This window comes from Rhinopithecus roxellana, chromosome 12, assembly GCF_007565055.1.
Source record: "Rhinopithecus roxellana isolate Shanxi Qingling chromosome 12, ASM756505v1, whole genome shotgun sequence".
Taxonomy (NCBI): domain Eukaryota; kingdom Metazoa; phylum Chordata; class Mammalia; order Primates; family Cercopithecidae; genus Rhinopithecus; species Rhinopithecus roxellana.
The window spans coordinates 98607552-98620560 of NC_044560.1; positions in this window are offsets into that span (position 1 = coordinate 98607552).

Here is a 13009-nt window from a genome sequence, read left to right on the forward strand (position 1 = left end):
AGATGAATTCACACATCACAAAGCACTTTCTTAGAAACCTTCTTTCAAGTTTTTATCTGAGGATATTTCCTTTTTCACCATAGGCCTCAATGAGCTCCCAAATATCCCATTGCAGATTCCAGGAAAACAGTGTTAGCAATCTGCTCAATGAAAAGAAAGGTGTAACTCTGTGAGATGAATTCACACATTACAAAGCACTTTCTCAGAAAGCTTCTTTCTAGTTTTTATCTGTGGATATTTCCTTTGTCACCATAGGTTTCAATGTGATCTTAAATATCCTTTCTCATATTCCCCAAAAACACTGCTATCAAACTTCCATGAAAAGAATTGTGTAACTCTGTGAGATGAATTCACATATCCAATGCAGTCTCTCACAAAACTTCTTTCCAGTTTTTATCTGAGGATACTTCCTTCTTCACCATATTCCTCAATGCACTCTCAAATATCTCATTCCAGAATAAACAAAAAAAGTGTTAGCAAACTTCTCAATGAAAGAAAAGGTGTAACCCTGTGAGGTGAATGCACACATCACAAAGCCATTTCATAGAAAGCTTCTCTTTGCTTTTTATCTGAGGATAGTTCCTTTGTCACCATAGGTTTCAATGTGCTTCCAAATATCCTATTGCAGATTCCACGAAAACAGTGTTATCAAACTGCTGCATGAGAAGAAAGGTGTAAGTCTGTGAGATGGATTCACACATCACAAGGAACGTTCTCAGAATGATTCCTTCTAGTTTTTATCAGAGGATGTTTCCTATGTCACTATAGGCTTAAAAGTGATCCAAAATATCCCTTCTCAGATTCCTCAAAATCAGTGCTCCTAAACTGATTCATGAAAAGAATCGTGTAACTCTGTGATATGAAATAACGCATCACAAAGTGGTTTCTCAGAAAGCTTCTTTCTAATTTTTTTATGAGGATATTTCCGTTTTCACTATTGGCCTCAATGCACTTCGGAATATCCCATCGCAGATATCATGAAAAGAGTGTTCACAAACTGCTCCATGAACAGAGAGGTGTAACTCTGTGAGATGAATTCACATATCACAATACCGTTTCTCAGAAAACTTCTTTCTTGTTTATATCTGAGGATATTTCCTTTTTCAACATATTCCTCAATGTGCTCTCAAATATCTCATTGCAGTACAAAGGAAAAAAGTTTTAGCAAGGTTCTTAATGTAAAGAATGGTGTGACTCTGAGATGTATTCACACAGCACAAGCTGTTTCTCAGAAAGCTTCTTTTGGTTTTTATCTGAGGATAATTCCTTTGTCACCATAGACTTCAATGCGCTCCCAAATATCCTATTACCAATTCCAGGAAAACAGTGTTATCAAACTGGTCCATGAGAAGAAAGGTTTAACTCTGTGAGATGAATTCACACATCAGGAAGAACTTTCATAGAAAGATTCTATCCAGTTTTTACCAGAGGATATTTCCTTTGTCACCATAGTCTTCAATGCAATCCAAAATATCCCTTCTCAGATACCCCCAAAACACTGGTACCAAACTCAAACATGAAAATGATCCTGTATCTCTGTGAGATGAAATACACATCACAAAGCTGTTTCTCAGACAGCTTCTTTCTAGTTTTTGTCTGAGGATATTTCCTATGGCACCATAGGCTTCTGTGCGATCCAAAATATCCTATTGTTGATTCCATGAAAATGGTTTTAGCAAACTGCTCCAAGAAAAGAATCGTGTAACTCTGTGAGGTGAATATATACATCGCAAAGTTGTTTCTCAGAAATCTTCATCCTAGTTTTTATATGAGGATATTTCATTTTTCACTATAGGCCTCAATGAGCTCTGGACTATCTCATTGCAGATTCAATGAAAACAGTGTTAACAAACTGCTCCATGAAAAGAGAGGTGTAACTCTGTGAGATGAATTCACACATCACAAAGACATTTCTCAGAAGGCTTCTTTCCAGTTTTTATCTGAGAATATTTCCTTTCTCACCATAGGCTTCAATGAGGTCCAAAATATCCCTTCTCAGATTCCCCAAATACACTGCTACCAAAATGATCCATGAAAAAAAAAACGTGTAACTCTGTGAGATAAACTAGCACATCACAAATCAGTTTCTCTGAAAGCTTCTTTCTCGTTTTTATATGAGGATATTTCCTTTGCTACCATAAGCTTCAAGGTGCTCCAAAATATCCCATTGCAGATTCCAAGAAGACAGTGTAAACAAACTGCTAAATACAAGGAACAGTGTAACTCTGTGAGACGAATTCACACATCACTAAGCAGTTTCTCAGAAACCTTCTATTTTTTATCTAAGGATATTTCCTTTTTCACCATAGGACTCGTGGTGTTCCCAAATATCCCTTTGCAGATTCCAAGAAAAGAGTGTTAGCAAACTGCTCCATGAAAAGAAAGGTGTCACACTGTGAGATGAATTCACACATCACCAAGAACCTTCTCAGAAAGCTTCTTTCTCGTTTTTACATGAGGATAATTCCTTTTTTCCCCATATTCCTCAATGTGCTCTGGAATATCCCCATGCAGATTTCCCGAAAAATGTGTTAGCAAACTTCTCATTAAAAAGAATTGTGTAACTCTGTGAGATAAATTCACACATCACTAAGAACTTTGCCAGAAAGCTTCGTTCTAATTGCTGTCTGAGGATTTTTCCCTTTACACCGTTTGAATCAATTCACTCGCAAATATTGCTTTGCAGATCACACGAAAATAGTGTTAGCAAACTCCTCCATGTAAAGAAAGTTGTGAATATGTGAACTGAATTCGCACATCGCAAAGCAGTTTCTCAGAAAGCTTCTTTTTGGTTTTTGTCTGATGATACTTATTTTGTCACCGTAGGCTTCAATGGGCTCTCAAATATCCTATTGCAAATTCCATGCACACTGTTTTATCAAACTGCTTCATGGAAAGAACAGTGTAAATCTGTGAGATGAATTCACAAATCACAAAGCAGTTTCTCAGAAAGTTCTTTTTGGTTTTTATCTGAAGATATTTTCTTTGTCACCATAGGTTTCAATGCGATCCAAAATATTCCTTCACAGATTCCCCAAAAACCATGCTACCAAACTGATCCATGAAAAGAACCATGTAACTCCGTGAGGATAATTAACACCTCACAAAGCGGTTTTTCAAAAATCTTCTTTCTAGTTTTTATAGGAGTATATTTCCTCTGTCACCATAAAGTTCAATGCACTCTGAAATAGCCCATTGTGGATTCCGAGAAAGCAGTGTCAGCAAACTGCTCAATGAAAAGAACAGTGTAACTCTGAGAGATGAATTCACACATTACAAAGAACTTTATCAGAAAGCTTCTTTCTAGTTTTCATCTGAGGATTTTTCCCTTGTCACCATAGGCTTCAATGTGATCCAAGATACCCCTTCTCAGAGTCCCCAAAGCAGTGCTACCAAACTGCTCCATGAAAAGAATCATGTAACTCTGACATGAATTCACACATCACAAAGCAGTTTCTCAGAAAACTTCATTTTTTTTCCTGAGGATACTTTCTTTGTCACCATAGGCTTCAATAAGATCCAAAATACCCCTTCTCAGTTTCCCCAAAAAGAGTGCTACCAAACTGCTCCATGAAAAGAATCCTGTAACTGTGAAATTAATTATCACATCACCATGCAATTTCTCACGTAGCTTCCTTCTAGTTTATATGAGAGTATTTCCTTCTCTGCCATAGATTTCAATGCACTCCCAAATATCCCTTCTAAGACACAACAAAAACAGTGATGCCAAAGTTCTCTCTCAACAGAAACGTTTAGCTCAATGAGATGGATGCATACATCACAAAGGAGTTTCTCAGAAAGTTTCTTTCCAGTTTTTAACCTGAAGAAATTTCCTTTTTTGCCATTGGACTCTATGCTCTCCTGGATATCCCTTTGCAGATTCCACAAAAACAGTGTTACCAAATTGGTCAATGAAAAAGAAAAGTATAACTGTGAGGTGAATTTACCTATCACAAATCAGTTTATCAGAAAGCTTCTTTGTTGTTTAAATCTGAAGACTTTTCCTTTTTCACGATAAGCTTCAATGTGCTCACAAATATCTCCTCTCAGATACCACAAAAACAGTGATTCTGAGCTACTCAATCAACAAAATGGTTAAACTCTATGAGACGAATATACAAATCACAAAAATTTTTCTCGAAAAACTCTCCACTTTTTATCTGAAGTTATTTCCTTTTTCACACTAGGTGTCTTGAAGCTCCCAAATATCACTTTGTGGCTTCCTTAAAAACAGTGCTACCAAACTGTTCACAGAAAATAAAGCTGTAACTCAGTGTGATGGATTCAATCCTCACAAAGAAATTTCTCAGAAAGCTTCTTTCTACTTTTTATCTCAGCATATTTCATTTTCCACCTTCAGCATCCATGCACTCCCAAATATACCCTCTCTGACACCACAAAAATAGTGCTACCAAACTGAGCGATGAAAAGAATCATGTAACCCTGTTAGATGAAATGACACATCACAAAGTAGTTTCTCAGGAAGCTTCTCTCTAGTTTTTACATGAGGATATTTCCTTTGTCAACATAAGCTTCAAGGCACTCCAAAATATCCCAGATTCCAATAAAACAGTGTTAGCAAAGTGCTCAATGAAAAGAACATTGTAACTCTGTGAGACTAATTCACTTATCACAAAGCAGTTTCTCAGAAAGCTTCTTTCTAGTTATTATCTGAGGATATTTCCTATTTCACTATAGGCCTCAATGCATTCCCAAATATCACTTTGCAAATCCACCAAAGCAGGGTTAGCGAACTGCACCAGGAAAGGAAAGGTGTAACTCTGTGAGAGGAATGTATACATCACAAAGAAATTTTTCATAAAGCTTCTTTCTAGTTTTTATCTGAGGATACTTCCTTTGTCACTATAGGCTTCAATGTGATCCAAAATATGCTTTCTCAGATTCCCCCAAAACAGTGTTACCAAACTGATCCATGAAAAGAATCGTGTAACTCTGTGAGAAGAATTCACAAATCACAAAGTATTTTCTCAGAAAGCTTCTTTCTAGTTTTGTCTGAGGATATTTCCTTTGTCAGGCTAAGCTTCAATGTGCTCCAAAATATCTTATTTTGATCTGATTCCAAGGGAACAGTGTTACCAAACTTCTCAATGAAAAGAACCGTGTAACTCTGTGAGATGAATTCACACATCACAAATGAGTTTCTCAGAAAGCCTCTTTTTGGTTTTCATCTGAGGATATTGTCTTGGTCACAATAGGCTTCAAAGCACTCAAAAATATCCTACTGCAGATTTCATAAAACAGTGTAGTCAAACTGCTCAATGAAAAGAATGGTGTAGCGCTGTGAGATGAATTCACACATCACAAAGAAGTTTCTCAGAAAGCTTCTTTCTAGTTTTTATTTGAGGATAGTTCCTTTATCGCTATAGGCCTCAATGCACTCCCAAATACCCCTTGGAGATTCCACGAAAACAGTGTTAGCAAACTGCTCCATGACAAGAAAGGTGTAAATTCGTGAGATGAATTCACACATCCCAAAGAACTTGCTCAGAAAACTTCTTTCTAGGATTTGTCTGAGGATATTCCCTTTGTCACCCTATGCATTAATGTGATCCTAAATATCCCTTCTCAGATCCCCAAAAAACAGTGCTACCAAACTGTTCCATGAAAAGAATCCTGCAACTCTGAGATGAATTCATACATCACAAAGCAGTTTATCAGAAAGTTTCTTTCTTGTTTTTATCTGAGGATATTTCCTTTTTCACCATAGGCCTCAATGCGCTCCCAAACATCCCCTAGCAGATACCACAGAAACAGTGTTATCAAACTGTTCCATGAAAATAAACGTGCAACTCTGTGAGATGAATTCACACATCAAAAAGCAGTTTCTAGGAAAGCTTCTTTCTATTTTTTGTCTGAGGATATTTCCTTTGTCACCATCGGTGTCAATGCAATCCAAAATATCCCCTCTCAGCTTCCCCAAAATCAGCGCTACCAAGCTGCACAATGAAAAGAATGGTGTACCTCTGTGAGATGAATTCATGCATCACAAAGCAGTTTCTCAGAAAGATTCTTTCTAGTTATTATCTGAGGTTATTTCCTTTCTCACTATAGGCCTCAATGTGCTCCCAACTATGACTTTGCAGATTTCATGAAAGCTGTGTTTGCAAACTGCTCCATGAAAGGAAAGGTGCAACTCGTGATATGAATTCACACAACAAAAAGCAGTTTCTCCCAAAGCTTCTTTTTGGTTCTGAGAAAGTAGTTTCTCAGAAAGCTTCTTTCTAGTTTTTATCTGAAGATATATACTTTTTCACTATTTACCACAATGCACTCCAAAATATCCCTCGGTATACTCCACAAAAACAGTGTTAGCAAATTGCTCCATGAAAACAATGATCAGTGAGATGAAATCACAGATCATAAAGAACTTTCTCAGAAAGCTTCTTTCTAGTTTTTATCTGACGATATTTCCATTGTCACCGTAGGCTTCAATACGATCAAAAGTATCCCATCTCAGATTCTCCAAAAACAGGGCTACCAAACAGATCCATGAAAAGAATCATGAAACTCTGTGAGGTGAACTAACAAACCACAAAGCGGTTTCTCAGGAAGCTTCTTCCTAGTTTTTATATGAGGATATCGGCCTTGTCACCATAAGATTCAATGCGCTCTGAAATATTCCATTGCAGATTCCACGAAAACGGTGTTAGCAAACTGCTCCAGGAAGAGAACAGTGTAATTACGTGAGTTAAAATCAAACATCACAAAGCAGTTTCTCAGAAAGATTCCTTCTAGTTTTTATCTGAGGATATGTCCTTTTTCACTGTAGGACTCAATGTGCTCCCAAATATCCTATTGCAGATTCCAAGAAAGGAGTGTTAGGTAACTGCTCCATAAAAAGAAAGGTGTAACTCTGTAAGAAGAATTCACACATCACAAAGCAGTTTCTAGGAATGCATCTTTTTGGTTTTTATCTGAGAATATTTCCTTTGTCAACATAGGCTTCCATGCATTCCCAAATATCCTATTGCAGATTTCATGAGAACTGTGTTATCAAACTGCCCAAGGAAAAGAACGGTGTAAGTCTCTGAGATAAATTCACACATCACAAAGAACTTTCTCAGAAAGCTTCTTCCTAGTTCATCTGAGGATATTTCCTTTGTCACCGTGGGCTTCACTGTGATAAAAAATATCCTATAGTAGATCCCATGAAAATAGTGTTAGAAACTGCTCCATGAAAAGAGTGGTGTAACTCTGTGAGATGAATTCACACATCACAAAGAAGTTTCTCAGAAAGCTTCTTTCTAGTTTTTATGTGAGGATATTTCCTTTGTCACCATGGGCTTCAATGTGACACAAAATATCCTATAGCAGTTTCCATGAAAATAGGGTTAGCAAACTGTTCTATGAAAAGAGTGGTGTAACTCTGTGAGATGAATTTACACATCACAAAGAAGTTTCTCAGAAAGCTTCTTTCTAGTTTTTATGTGAAGATATTTCCTTTTTCACCATAGGTCTCAACTCGCTCCCAAATATCACTTTGTAGATTCCATGAATACAGTGTTAGCAAACTTCTCTGTGAAAAGAAAGTTGTTACTCTGTGAGATGAATATGCATATCAAAAAGAAGTTTCTCAGAAAACTTCTTTCTGGTTTTATCTCATTATAAACATTTGTCACCATAGGCTTCAAGGCGATCCAAAATATCACTTCTCAGATTCCCCAGAAACCGTGTGATAAAACTGCTCCACAAAAAGAATCATGTAACCCTGTGAGATGAATTCACACATCACAAAGCAGTTTCTCCGAAAGTTTCTTTTTTGTTTTGGTCTGAAGATATTTCCTTTGTCACCATATACTTCAATGGGCTCCAAAATATCCTATTGTAGAACCTCCAAAACAGTGCTACTACCATACTACTCCATGAAAAGAAAGGTACAACCCTGTGAAATGAATTCACACATCACAAAGTGGTTTCCCAATAAGCTTCTTACTAGTTTTTATCTGAGGATATTTCCTTTTTCACCATATTCCTCTATGCACTCCCAAATATCCCATTGCGAAATGTGTTAGCAAATTTCTCAGTGAAAAGAAGGGTGTAACTTTATGAGATGAATTCACACATCACAAATAATTTTAACAGAAATATTCCTTCTGGTTTTTATCTGAGGATATTTCCTTTGTCATCAAAGGCTTCAATGCAATCCAACATATCCCTTCTCAGATTCCCCAAAAAACAGTGCTACCAAACTGCTTCATGAAATGGATTGTGTAACTCGGTGAGATGAATTCACAAAACACAAAGCAGTTTCTCAGAAAGCTTCCTTCTAGTTTTTGTCTGACGATATTTCCTTCGTCACTCTAAGGTTCAATGCGCTCCCAAATATCTCTTCTCAGACACTACAAAAACAGTGATGCAAAAGTGGTCCCTCAGTGGAAAGGTTTATCTCTATGAGATGAATGCACACATCACATAGGAATTTCTCAGAAAGCTTCTCTCCAGTTTTTACCTGAAGATATTTCCTTTTTTGCCATTGTACTCTATGGGTTCCCAAATATCCCTTTGCAGATTCCACAAAAACAGTTTTAAAGAAACGCTCATTTAAAAAAAAGGTGAAAGTCTGTGAGATGAATTCACCCATCACAAAGCAGTTTCTCAGAAAGCTTCTTTCTGGTTTGAATCTGAGGATATTTCCCTTTTCACCATAGATTTCAATATGCTCCCAAATATCTCATCTTAGATACCACAAAAACAGTGATGCTGAAGTGCTCAATCAACAAAAGTTCAAACTGTATGAGATGAATACACATATCACAACGGTTTCGCAAAAAAGCATCTCTGCAGTTTTAATCTCAAGTGGTTTCTTTTTTCACCATAGGCCTCTAGGAGCAGCCGAATACACCTTTGCAGATTCCACAAAAACAGTGCTACAAAACTGATCCATGAAAAGAATCATGTAACTCTGTGAGATGAATTAACATATCACAAAGTGGTTTCTCAGAAAGCTTCTTTCTAGCTTTTATATGACAATATTTCCTTCTTCACAACAGGCCTCAATGTGCTCTGGAATACAACATTGCAGATTCCATGAAAACAATGTCATTAAACTGCCCCATGAAAAGAGAGGTGTAATTCTGTGAGATGAATTCACACATCAAAAACCAGTTTCTCAGAAAGATTCTTTCTAGTTTGAATATGAGGATATTTCCTATGTCACCGTAAGTTTCAATTTGATCCGAAATATCCCATTGCAGATTCCAAGGAAACAGTATTAGCAATCTGGTCAATGAAAAGAACAGTGTAACACTGTTAGATGAATTCTCACATCACAAAGCAGTTGCTCAGAAAGCTTCTTTTGGTTTTATCGGCGGATATTTCATTTGACTCCCTAAGCTTCAATGCACTCTGAAATAACCCATTGTAGAGTCCAAGAAAACAGTGTTAGCAAATTGCTCCAAGAAAAGGAAGTTGTAATTCTGTGAGATGAATTCACACATCACAAAGCAGGTTCTCAGAAAGCTTCTTTCTGATTCTTATCTGAGGGTATTTCCTTTGTCTGTGTAGTCTTCATATTGATCCCAAATATCCCTTCCCAGATTCAACAAAAAGAATGGTAACATAATGCTCCATGAAAGGAAAGTGTATCTCTGTGAGATGAATTCACACATCAGATAGCAGTTTCTCAGAAAACTTCTTTCTAGTTTTCATCTGAGGATATTTCCTGTTTCACCATAGCCCTCAATGCGCTCCCAAATATCACTTTGCAGATTCCACAAAAACAGTGTTAGCAAACTGCTCCATGAATAGAAAGTTGTAGCTCTGTGAGATGAATTCACACATCACAAGACAATTTCTCAGAAAGCTTCTTCTGGTTTTGGTCTGGGGATATTTCCTTTGTCACCATATTCTTCAATGCGCTCCCAAATATCCTATTGCAGATTCCACAAAAATAGTGTTATCTAACTCCTCAATGAAAACAACATTGTATCTCTGTGAGTTGAATTCACACATCCAAAAGTAGTTTGTCAGAAATTTTCTTTCTAGTTTTTAATCTGAGGATTTTTCCTTTTTCACCATTGCCCTCAATGCACTCCAACATATCACCTTGCAGATTCCACAAAAACAGGCTTTGCAAGCTTCTAGATGAAAAGAAAGGTGTAACTCTGTGAGATGAATTCACACATCACAAAGAACTTTCTCAGAATGCTTCTTTCTAGTTGTTTTCTGAGGATATTTCCTTTGTCACCATCATCATCAATGCGATCCATAATATCCCTTCTCAGATTCCACAAAAACAGTGTTATCAAACTGTTCCATTGAAAGCATCATGTAAATCTATGAGATGAATTCACAAACCACAAAGGAGTTTCTCATAAAGTTTGTTTCTAATTTTTGTCTATGGGTATTTAATTTTTATCATTAGTCTTCAATGCAATCCAAATATGTCAATGTAGATTGTGAGATGAACTGACACAACACAAAGCAGTTTCTCAGAAACCTTCTTTTTGATTTTTACCTGAGGATATTTCCTTTGTCACCATACGCTTCAATGTGCTACCAAATATCCTATTTATGATTCCATGAAAAAAGTGTTATCAAACTGCTCAATGAAAAGAAAGGTGTAGCACTGTGAGATGAATTCACACCTCACAATGCAGTTTCTCAGAAAGCTTCTTACACGTTTTTATCTGAAGATATTTTCTATTTCACTATAGACCTCTATGTGCTCCAAAATATCTCTTTGCAGTTTCCACGAAAAGAGTCTTAGCAAACTGCTCCATGAAAATCAAGGTGGAACTCTCTGAGATGATTTCCCACATCACAAAGAATTTTCTCAGAAAGCTTTCTTGTAGTTTTTATCTGAGAGTATTTCCTTTGTCACCATAGGCTTCAAAGTGATCCAAAATATCACTTTTCAGTCTCCCCTGACACAGCGCTATCAAACTGATACATGAAAACAATCGTGTAACACTGGGAGATGAATTCACAAATCACAAAGCAGTTTCTCAGAAAGTTTCCTTCTTTTTTGTCTGAGTATATTTCCCTAGTCAAAATAAGCTTCAATGTGCTCCGAAATACCCCATTGCACATTCCAGGAATACAGTGTTAGAAAACTGCTCAATTAAAAGAACAGGGTAACTCTGTGAGTTGAATCATCACAAAGAAGTTTCTCAGAAGGCATCTTTCTAGTTTTTATCTGAGGATATTTCCTTTTTCACAAGAGCCCTCAATATGATACATAATATCACTTCTCAGATTCCCCAAAAGTGTGTTACCAAGCTGCTCCATGAAAAGAATTGTGTAACTCAGTGGGAGGAATTAAGAAATGACAAAACAGTCTCTCAGAAAGTTTCTTTCTACTTTTTGTCTGAGGATATTTCCCTTTTTACCGTAAGCTTCCATCAGCTCTGAAATATCCAATTGCAGATTACAAGAAAACAATGTTAGCAAACTGTGCAATGAAAAGAACAGTATAACTCAGTGAGATGAATTCACACCTCACAAAGCAGTTTCTGAGAAAACTTCTTTCTAGTTTTTATTTAAGGATATTTCCATTTTCACTATAGGCCTTTATGTGCTCCCAAATATTCCTTTGCAGATTCCACGAAAATAGTGTTAACAAACTACTCCATGAATACAAAGATGTACCTCTGTGAGATTAATTCACACATCATGAGGAACTTTCTCAGAGAGCTTCTTTCTAGTTTTTTTCTGAGAATATTTCCTTAGTCACCATAGGCTTCAATGCGATTCAAAATATCCCTTCTTAGTTTCCAAAAAACGGTGCTACCAAGCTGATCTATGAAAAGAATCGTGTAACACGGTGAGATGAATTAACACCCCACAAAGCCGTGTCTTAGAAAGCTTCTTTCTAGTTTTTACATGAAATTATTACCTTTGTCACCATAAGCTTCAATGCATTCCAAAATATCACATTGCCAGTTCCACGAAAACAGGGTTCAGAAACTGTTCGATGAAGAGAGCTGTGTAACTCTGTGGGATCAATTCACACATCACAAACAGTTTCTCAGAAAGCTTCTTTCTAGTTTTTATACGAGGGTATTTCCTTTGTCACCATAAACTTCAATGTGCTCCAAAACATTCCATTGTATATTCCAAGAAAACAGTGTTAGCAATCTACTCACTGAAAAGAACAGTGTAACTCTGTGAGATGAATTCACATATCAAAATGCAGTTTCTCAGAAAGCTTCCTTCTAGTTTTTATCTGAGGATATTTCCTTTTTCACCATAGACTTCAATCTGCACCCAAATATCCCTTGCAGATTCCAAGAAAACAGTATTATTGAACTGCCCCATGAAAGGAAAGGTGTAACTCTGTGAGGTGAATTCACACTTCACAAAGAGGTTTCTCAGGTAGCTTCTTTCTAATTTGTATCTGAGGATATTTACTTTTTCAACAACTGCTCCATCAAAAGAAAGGCATAATTCTGTGAAATGAAAAAACACATCACAAAGAACTTTCTCAGAAAGCTTCTTTCTAGTTTTTATCTTAGGATATTTCCTTTGTCACCATATGCCTAAATGTGATCCGAAATATCCCCTCTCAAATTCCCCAATAACAGTGGTACCCAACTGATCCATGAAAACTATCATGTATCTCTGGGAGATGAATTTACAAATCACAAAGTGGTTTCTCAGAAAACTTCTTTCTCGTTTTTATATGAAGATATTTCCATTGTCACCATAAGCTTCAATGTGCTCCGAAATATCCCATTGAAGATTCCAAGAAAACAGTGATAGCAAACTGAACAATGAAAGAACAGTGAAACTCTGTGAGATTAATTCACACATCATGAAGAAGTTTCTTAGAAAGCTTTTTTCTAGGTTTTGTCTGAGGATATTTCCTTTTTCACCATAGGCCTCAATGCACTCCCAAAGATCCCTTTGCAGACTCCAGGAAAACAGTGTTATCAAACTGCTTCATGAAAAGAATCCTGCAACTCTGTAAGATGAATTCACACATCACAAAGCAGTTTCTCAGAAAGCTTCCTTCTAGTTTTTATTTGAGGATATTTCCTTTTTCATT